Below are 10,000 nucleotides of genomic sequence, written 5' to 3'. Positions count from 1 at the left end.
CCTCCATCCATGAGGTGCTTTGATGGGATGGGCGAAGATTGGGTTTTGGATGGGTGGGGTGCGAGGGTCTGCTTTGACTTGGCTACCCTCCTTTCTAGGGGAAAAGTCCCTTCACATGATGTGTCTTTGTTAATGGCAATCACATGGTTAAAGAATAAGAATGTTTACGACCGTGAACAAGTGTGACGTACATTTTGATATGTGATGATGACAGTGAGACTCATTGTGTAAACAATCTTTATGATGAATACATTCACGATTTGATCAAGCGTATCTAATTCTCAATACAATCACGCTAATACTGTGCTGACTAAAATGATGATGATAATGTTATCAACTGTTATATTGACCACGATAATCACTGCATCATTCAATGATAAACAAGAATAACAAGATACTAATAACAATGTTCAGTGATGCGGTGATAGTAAAAATGTCAATAACGAAATCGTTTGTGTGGTCTCTTCTGTTAAGTGCTTCTGAAGAAAAAAAAGTGATTTCGAAAAATCACTTGTCTCTCTCCACTCGCTTCTTGCGGTCCTTCAGAAGCATGTTCATGTCGAAATAATATACCCACTGGGTCAATCTCCCTAAAAAAGCAAATCAAGAGTGTTTTTTTTTTTTTTTTTTTTTTTTTTTTTTGAACGACACATATTGCTCCACCATCTCCGAACTCACTTTTCCTGTTAATCCGAAGAACCTCGAGGGCCCTTCGGAGGCTGGAAGGGAACAATATCAAGCTGAATGTAAAACTGAATCGGAGGCTCGTAAACAAGGAGCTGCCATCAACATAAAAATCCCGAACTGGTTCTTCGACTTCGAAGAGCGAGTTCGCGCGTCTCCAGATCCAGACTCGTCTGAGGCTCTGAGTGAGTCTCCAACGAGGTCGATGGTCTCGCTCGGTACTCCTCCTCGGTACCGGCAAGACAAGATCGAGACTCTGGAAGACCGGTCCCTACTGTTATGGCGTGGGAGGAAAGGAACAATGGGTCTGGAGCCAAGAACGAAAAATGAATTTGAGTTTCATTTGAACTCGTAAGCCAAGAACTGGATTTAAAGACGCACTGAACCAGAAGCACACTTGTGACTTTAGTCAGGACGGACTTCGGGCAGAATATCTCCCTGGATCGCAAAGGTCCTCCTCAGTCATAAACATTCACAAGACGACGTAAGAATTGTACTCCGTACCCTCGCTTCAGATTTTTTTTTCCTTGTTTGCTCAGGAACTTTTCCTTCGACTAGAAGAATTTCTTCCCTATAAGATTTTTTTCTTGTTACAGGTGGTATCCGATGTTCAATAATCTCTACACTAGACTAGACACATTTCAGTCCAGGTGCTTACTATTACTCTCCCTTCCCCTGTCTTTTATTTTCTCTTTGTAATTGGAATATTCCTTTTTTCTTATTCCTCCCCATTGTTATTCCCCTCCTTCTGTCTCATCCCTCTCCTTATTCCCGGGATCATTTATCATTTTCAAAATCGGCGCGGCTTCCTTTTGCCAAGTTCCCAGGTTTCCTGGAAGCCAAGTTCTCTACCATCTCGCACGTCAATTCCTGAGCCCTGAAGGGGCCGGCGGACGAGAGGGTCCACCAGACGTCCTGACCCAGTGCCGTCCTACGTTGACGTCACACGTCGACTTCTCTCCTTGCTAGCCGGGACCTGACGAGTGTAGGTGGCGAGTTTAGGATTAACAAGTCGGTAGTGTTTGTAGATGGGATGGGCGGGGTGAGGTGGGCGGCGGGGGCGGGGTGGGCGGTTCGGGGCAGGATAGGCAAGGTTGTTGGTGACGCTGGAAAGTTGGTTAGTAGTACAGGTGTTTGCTCCTCCCACTACAAAGAGGTTACTATCCTTTGGTTCATGTATAGGTAGACGAATAACGGTAGACACAATGCAAACACAAAGTACTAAAAACAGTAACAGCAGACCTAGTTTTTATTGTGTATATTATATATATATATATATATATATATATATATATGTACATATATATAAAACACTCCCGTGCTATATACTGATATAGCCTAGTTACATGTTTTAACCCTCTCCTTATCATGTCAAGTTGGTCAACATAACATGGATTAATATTTAAGGAACTGGTCAGATTAAGGCTTAGGCAAGATGGAGGAACATGACACAAAGAGCAAGACAGAATCACTATTGATCTACGAGGGTAGGATGCGACTTGGGGGGAAAAAATGGGGTAAGAAATCCAACGTTAGACGGACACTAGACCTAAACAGGCTAGTTCCTGCTGCCGGATTAAGACGGGTCTTAGATAACAAGACCGTTCCTATGAAAGACTGAGGTTAGACTGAGGTTAGCGTGAGTCGAAAGCACTGTTTGGTTAACCTTTGCCATATCGGTTGGGATTAAAAATGAATACCTGTTTATCGTTCGAGTGGTTTGGGATTTTTTTTTTTTTTGTGTGTGTGTGTGTGTGTGTGTGTGTGTGTGTGTGTGTGTGTGTGTGTGTGTGTGTGTGTGTGTGTGTGTGTGTGTGTGCATGTGCATGTGTATGCACATGTGTGTGTGGCTGTGTGTGTGTGTGTGTGTGTGTGTGTGTGTGTGTGTGTGTGTGTGTGTGTGTGTGTGTGTGTGTGTGTGTGTGTGTGCGTGTGTGTATGTGTGTGCATGTGCATGTGTATGCGTGTGTATGTGCATGTGTATGCGTGTGTGTGTGTGTGTGTGTGTGTGTGTGTGTGTGTGTGTGTGTGTGTGTGTGTGTGTGTGTGTGTGTGTGTGTGTGTGTGTCTGCGTGCGCGCGTGTCCAAAAGAGCTATTCCACTAAGAAGGTTCGAGACCCCAGCCACGAAGTCAGGTTATATTGACCACAAGAGTGAGAAGAAAGGTGGAGGGAGACCAGCATTCATTACTCCCACACCTTTTTATGTATTTCGCTTTGTCGCATATACTAATAATCACCATGGGATCTTCGAATAGGATAGATGCATGACGTGAAGAAAATGCTCCTCCATACTGTCAAGTCGTCTTCATGGAAAGGAAAGCTATCAAGAGGAATGAAGAACCAGACTTCTACGGGATATATAATTATAACAGAACAAGAGTACGCGACTGAACGTCGAGAAGAGGAAGAACCAGAAGTTTCTGATAAAGAAACATAAGCGGAAGAACATTTGAAAAAACCTTTATGGAGCAAAGTGACGTAACTAAAGAACGCGTGGAAAGCTGAGGTCCTCAACTTTAGGCCTACCTTACTTGTTTCGTACGTTTATTCTGCCTGTCGCCACACGATTTTATTCAGCTGAGGTAGAAACCTCTGAGGTTCATCGACCCTGGGGGACCATCGAGGTTTATAAATGGGACCACAATTCGTAAAACTAGTGGGAATTTGTGGATGCATAACGATTACATTTAGTGCTTAAGTTATCTTCTTTATGAATCTAAAGAACAGCAGTTCATAAAATATGGTTATAGTTTGTAAAATAGGGTGAGAAACTCTTGGCTTCAAAGGTTCATGATAAACGCATGGTAATGGTATCTTCTTTATGAATCTAAAGAACAGCAATTCATAAAATATGGTTAAAGTGAGGAAAATAGGATAAGCTCTTGGCTTCAAAGGTTCATGATAAACGCATAGTAATGGTATCTTCTTTATAAATCTAAAGAACAGCAGTTCATAAAATATGGTTAAAGTGAGAAAAATAGGATAAGCTCTTGGCTTCAAAGGTTCATGATAAACGCATAGTAATGGTATCTTCTTTATAAATCTAAAGAACAGCAATTCATAAAATATGGTTAAAGTGAGAAAAATAGGATGAGAAGCTCTTGGCTTCAAAGGTTCATGATAAATGCCTAGTAATGGTATCTTCTTTATAAATCTAAAGAACAGCAATTCATAAAATATGGTTAAAGTGAGAAAAATAGGATGAGAAGCTCTTGGCTTCAAAGGTTCATGATAAACGCATAGTAATGGTATCTTCTTTATAAATCTAAAGAACAGCAATTCATAAAATATGGTTAAAGTGAGAAAAATAGGATGAGAAGCTCTTGGCTTCAAAGGTTCATGATAAATGCCTAGTAATGGGGACGATGCAGTAGGTCAGGGGAGGAAATCGGAGTGACCCTAAGAGAGTATTTGCGCAAAACAAGAAGTGGTTTTACATCACCTGACGTTGTTTGCCCAAGAACATTTTATAACTTTACTCTCAGATTCACTACGTGTTGATTATTCAAGTAGATTTCATAATTTTGTGGTCTGACCCACCACACTAGGTGTAATTTTTTTTATTATCTGGCATAAAATAGAAGAAAAAAAAATGAAAACTGGGTTATCTTAAGTTCATTGCGATTTTCAGTGCTCATGAATAGCGTAAAATAAAAACTTATTTCCTCGTATTACTTTACATGCATTGCGACAGAATTTCATTGACCACTTTGGCAAAAACTCGGGCTCCTAAATTCAGCCTCAAAGTCGTTATCATTCATCTCATTGTCTGTCGTTCCTGCCACATCGAGATTTACAATGCTTCTGTGGGGCTCTAGCACTTCGCTAAAATCTCTCTTGGAAGACCACAGGCCTCTGAAGACTAAAAAAATATCAACCTTGTTATATTTTTTTTTATATATATATATATTTTTTTTACAATCCTGGTGGCGTAACCGGAAACGTGCTGGTCTCACTTTTGCTTAGTTGTAGGTTCGAATCCCGCACTCTTCTCCGACTCCAAGCAGTGACTCTTTTACATGCCCCAACAGTCCCTAAAGCGCATCATAGGACAAAGGTGACGGCTTCGGCCGCAGCTACTCAGCGCCATTTGGCTAAGGTCCCTCACCACCTTGTTTAGTTCGCCTCTTTCTTATGGTAAAGTATTTTGCATTTCTTATTCTGACGGACATACAATGATACTATTCATCTTCATGAACGATGATTAAGCCGCGCCAGTGGATACCGTATCGAACTCATAACCAATTGGTCGTGAGTTCGATTCCCAGGACCCGCTGCGTGCTTCTTGCGTTTGTTCCCGACAACCCTGGCCAGGCAGGGAGGCGACCCAAATGTCGGCCTAAAAAACCCAGCGGCTTACCGCAACTGCCAGGGAATTCTCACTTCTTAATTCGTGGGCGTGGGAGAGCGAGTTTTACTAAGATTAACTCATCTTTTTTGCAACATTCAAGTCCTTTAACAGCTTTATTCTAGTCAAGAATAGGCGATTTTAGTCAGCAGAGGGGACGATACCGCGGCAGAGCTTACAAGACAAAACTCACAAGTGTCGAAAATCTCACCAAGTTTAGCGGGAATTTAATTCAGGCTAATTTTCAGCAATATATATTCCTGCCCTGGGTGATGATCAGTTTCCCCCGTATTATTCACAACCTAGTTTTTTTTTTCCTTCCTTCATAAAATCGCACAAAAGTAGACCGCATTCAGGAAGAAGCTTTGACGGCAGAAAACTAGACCGCATTCAGGAAGAGGCTTTGCATTACTTAAGCATTCCTTGGTCAGTGGTCCATATCGGTTCTCTCTCTCTCTCTCTCTCTCTCTCTCTCTCTCTCTCTCTCTCTCTCTCTCTCTCTCTCTCTCTCTCTCTCTCTCTCTCTCGTCAAGGACCCTTCTTCAGAGGTCCAAAGTCTAACAAGTCGTAAGTAAAAATAGATGAATAGATTAATTGATAAAGGAATAGATAGATAACAGTAAACATGCGTATTATCCATAGAAGATAAGTCATATATGAGCTCTGACCTCTCATCTGGAAGGGTAATCGCTTATGCATCTTAGTAAAGCGTGGTGAATCACATAGGAAAGATAAAGATAAGTCAAAAGATATCAGGTCTTTCTTATTTTATGGAGATTATTTCTTAAACATAAAACAATGCTACGTGATTCATCGATGTCATCTTACACTAAACTTAAATTGGCTTTAAAAACAATAACAATAAAAACAAAAACCTTAATTATCTAGAAAAATACATATATATATTATATATATATATATATATATACATATATATATATATATATATATGTATATATACATATATATACATGTATATATATATATATATATACATATATACATATATATACATATATATATATATACATATATATATATATATACTGTATATATATCTATATAATAACAATGACAACAGTAACAGCAAAAGTAACAATAACAGTGACAACAATAACATATATACATATATATATATGTATATATACATATATATACATATATATATATATATATATATACATATATATATATATACATATATATATATATATATAATGATAATAACAACAATAATACTAAATTATAATGATAATACAATGATACAGAAATGGTATATATATATACATATATATATATACATATATATACATATATATATATACATATAATATATATATACATATATATATATATATATATACATATATCATCATCATCATCATCAATAATGCTAACAATAATAACAACAAGATAATCAAAGTAGTAGTAGCGTTTCTTCTACCCAGGTTACAATGCTTACGTCAACAAAATGAAAAAATAATAACAATAACAACTGTTGCCTCGAATTTCATGGGCTACAGATCCACAGCCCTTCACCAACCGACAACGCTCCTTGAGAAACACTCTTACACCTTGACAATTTGGGTACCATTATCAAGGTCATGTAGAAGATAAGGTCATGTTTGGGTCATCCAAGGTTGTCTTCAAATAACCGATTTCGTTGACACTTATTTCCAAAATACGACAGACAAAGAGAAATAAACACAAAAAGAAATGTGAGGCACTAACCAAGGTTGATCTAGAATTCTACTCCACTAGATCTTTCGTTGTCCTTACCTCTACAGTAGAACAGGTGGTGACCATTTTGCAATTGTATCAGCTTTTCTTCCGTTCTTCGGACTTCGCTCAGTCCTAAGATGTTCCACTTGATGTTGTCTAGTTCTTCCATTAAACTCTCCAGCCTGTGGTCTTCTAAGAGAGTTCTTTTCTTCATACTCTTCAAAGTCCAAGGCATTCGGCGCTACGAAGCTTCTTAAGTAGACTTTCAATTCTTCTGAACGCAGATTTCTGGTTTTCACAGGACAGACGAAATAATAAACTTCCAGTAGACATTGGGAAATATTGTTGGGTAAGAGTATACAGACGTTTTGCTAAACGCAGTAAGCATTTTCAATGTAACAGAAACAGAGAGTACAAGACATGATATACCTAGAAAGAAAGCTCTGGGTGAAGTCACAACATGTGTGGGATGACGGGGGATTTTGTCACTGTGGGGCAAATATCCGTTGGAGGGCAAATGTCCGTTGAGGGGCAAATGTCCGTTGAGGGTCAAATGTCCGTTGAGGGGCAAATGTCCTTTGAGGGTCAAATGTCCTCTCTATGACTGGCGGAACGCCGGAGAGGGACTTGGGTGTTGGTGTGTTTGGAAGGTGTGTTGCTGTGGTTGAGAGGGCTTCTAGTCCTAGGGATGGGCTTCATGCTGGGGAGTATGGTAGGGGCTTCCATTTGTCTGTTGATAGTAGGTTGTAAGTCTCTTATAATAAGTGCTTCCAGAAAGAAAACTCTAGACTTTTCCGATTCCTTGGCGAGAATGATGGTGTTGTCTTCTAAAAGTTTCCTACTGATTTGTGTGTTGTTTCTTTCTGGTAGGTGTAGTTTGGGGCCTCCACTTGACAAGTGGGAAGACATTCTTCTCGACAATGTTGTTCTCGTTTGGCCAACGTAGCAGTCGAGAGGCGTACAGTCCTCTAGGGGGCAGGAAAATTTGTAAACTACGTTGGTGCAAGCGGGACCTTCGGAGCGAGAAGTGTTATTTCAAATTAAAAACACATCTTTCAATCAAACCGACACCCAAGTCCCTCTCTGGCGTTCCGCCAGAGACATGGAGAGGACACTTGGCCCTCAACGGACATTTACCCCACAGTGACAAAATCCCCCGTCATCCCACACATGTAATGTAACCTTCCCCCGTGTCTTATGTTGTGACCTCACGCAGAGTTTTCTTAATAGGTATATTATGTCTACTACACTCTGTTTCTGTTACATTGAAAATGCTAACTGCGTTTAGCGAAACGTCCGTATACTCTTACCCAACAATAGTTCCTAATGTCTACTGGAAGTTTATTATTTCGTCTGTCCTGTGAAAACCAGAAATCTACGTTCAGAAGACTTTAAAGTCTACTTAAGAAGCTTTGTAGTCCCGAATGTGCAGTTGTTTTTAACAAAACACACACACACACACACACACACACACACACACACACACGCACTCACACCACACACACACACACACACAACACACATATATATATATATATATTCTATATATATATACATATTACCTAGTAGCCTCTGTCTACCTATCTGTTCACGAACTCCAAGGGTTTTAGAAATAGACCCACATAACCTATTCTGATACTCTATCACTCCATGTACTTGGATAATTATATTTTATTTAAAAAATATATATATTTTTGTTAGGGTTAAGGGTTAAAGTTAAGTGGGGTATGATTAGGTTAGGAATTATTCACGAACTCCTCCTAGGTTTTTACAGATAGACTCCTATAACCATATATATTATGAAACCTCAAATCCCAAGGTACTGTCTGTTTGTTTGTTCACGAACTCCTCCTAGGGTTTGAGAGATAGACCCCCATAGCCATATATATTCTGATACCCTATCACTCCAGGTACTTGGATAACTATATTTCATTTCAAAGAAAATATTTTGGTTAGGGTTAATGGTTAAAGTTAGGTGAGGACCATGGGGTATGGTTAGGTTAGGGATTATTCCCCAACTCCTAGGTTTTTGCAGATAGACCTCTATAACCATATTCTGAAACCTTATAACCCAAGGTACTTGGATAACTATCTTTCATTTGTCCGTCTGTCTGTTTGTTTGTTTTTCACAAACTCCTTTTAGAATTTTCGAGATAGACCCCCATAACCATATATATCCTGATACCCTATCACTCTAGGTACTTGGATAACTATATTTCATTTAGAAAAATATTTTGGTTAGGGTTAAGGGTTAAAATTAGGTGGGGTATGGTTATGTTAGGAATTATTCACGAACTCCTCCTAGGTTTTTGCAGATAGACCCCTATAACCATATATATTCTGAAACCTTATAACCCAAGGTACTTGGATAACTATCTTTCATTTGTATTTAATATAATGAAGTAGTAGCCTGTGTCTGTCTGTCTGTTTGTTCACGAACTCTCCCCCCCAAAAAAAAACCATATATATTCACCATAACTCAGGCTACTTGGATAAGTATAATTTATTTCCAAAGGGTGTCTCCCTCCTTAAATTGATTTTTTTTTTCTACTTTCTTAACATTTTATTTAAGTTATATTTTCCATTGAGTTATATTGATACGTGTAACTTTTCTCCACAAATTTAATCAAAATTCAAATAATCATTTGCCCGCAGCAACGCGCGGGTAATTTGGCTAGTATACACACACACACACACACACACACACACACACACACACACACACACACACACGCACACATTATATAATATATATATCTATAGATATATATATATATATATATATATATATATATATATATATATATTGCAAAAATACTCACAATAACGCGTGACTAAATAATATTGCAGAAACCACAGGGAAAATAAAGTCGGAATACTAAACGTTTTCGTCTGTTACGACATCTTCGTACTCTGGGGATGTCGTAATAGACGAAAACGTTTAGTATTCCGACTTTATTTTCCCTGTGGTTTCTGCAATATATATGTATTATATATATATATATAAATATATATATTATATATATATATATATTATATATATACATATACATTTATATGCAATATATATATATATATATTGTATATATTATATATATAATATTATATATATATATATATATCATGCACACACACACACACACATATATGTATATATACATATATATATTATATATATGTATATATGCATATGCATATAAATATACATAGGCATATATTTATACACATATAAATCCTATAGAAC

This window comes from Oratosquilla oratoria, chromosome 6 (genome assembly GCF_046742065.1).
Source record: "Oratosquilla oratoria isolate Oo_2021 chromosome 6, ASM4674206v1, whole genome shotgun sequence".
In the NCBI taxonomy this organism is placed as follows: domain Eukaryota; kingdom Metazoa; phylum Arthropoda; class Malacostraca; order Stomatopoda; family Squillidae; genus Oratosquilla; species Oratosquilla oratoria.
This window is presented reverse-complemented; position numbering follows the sequence as displayed.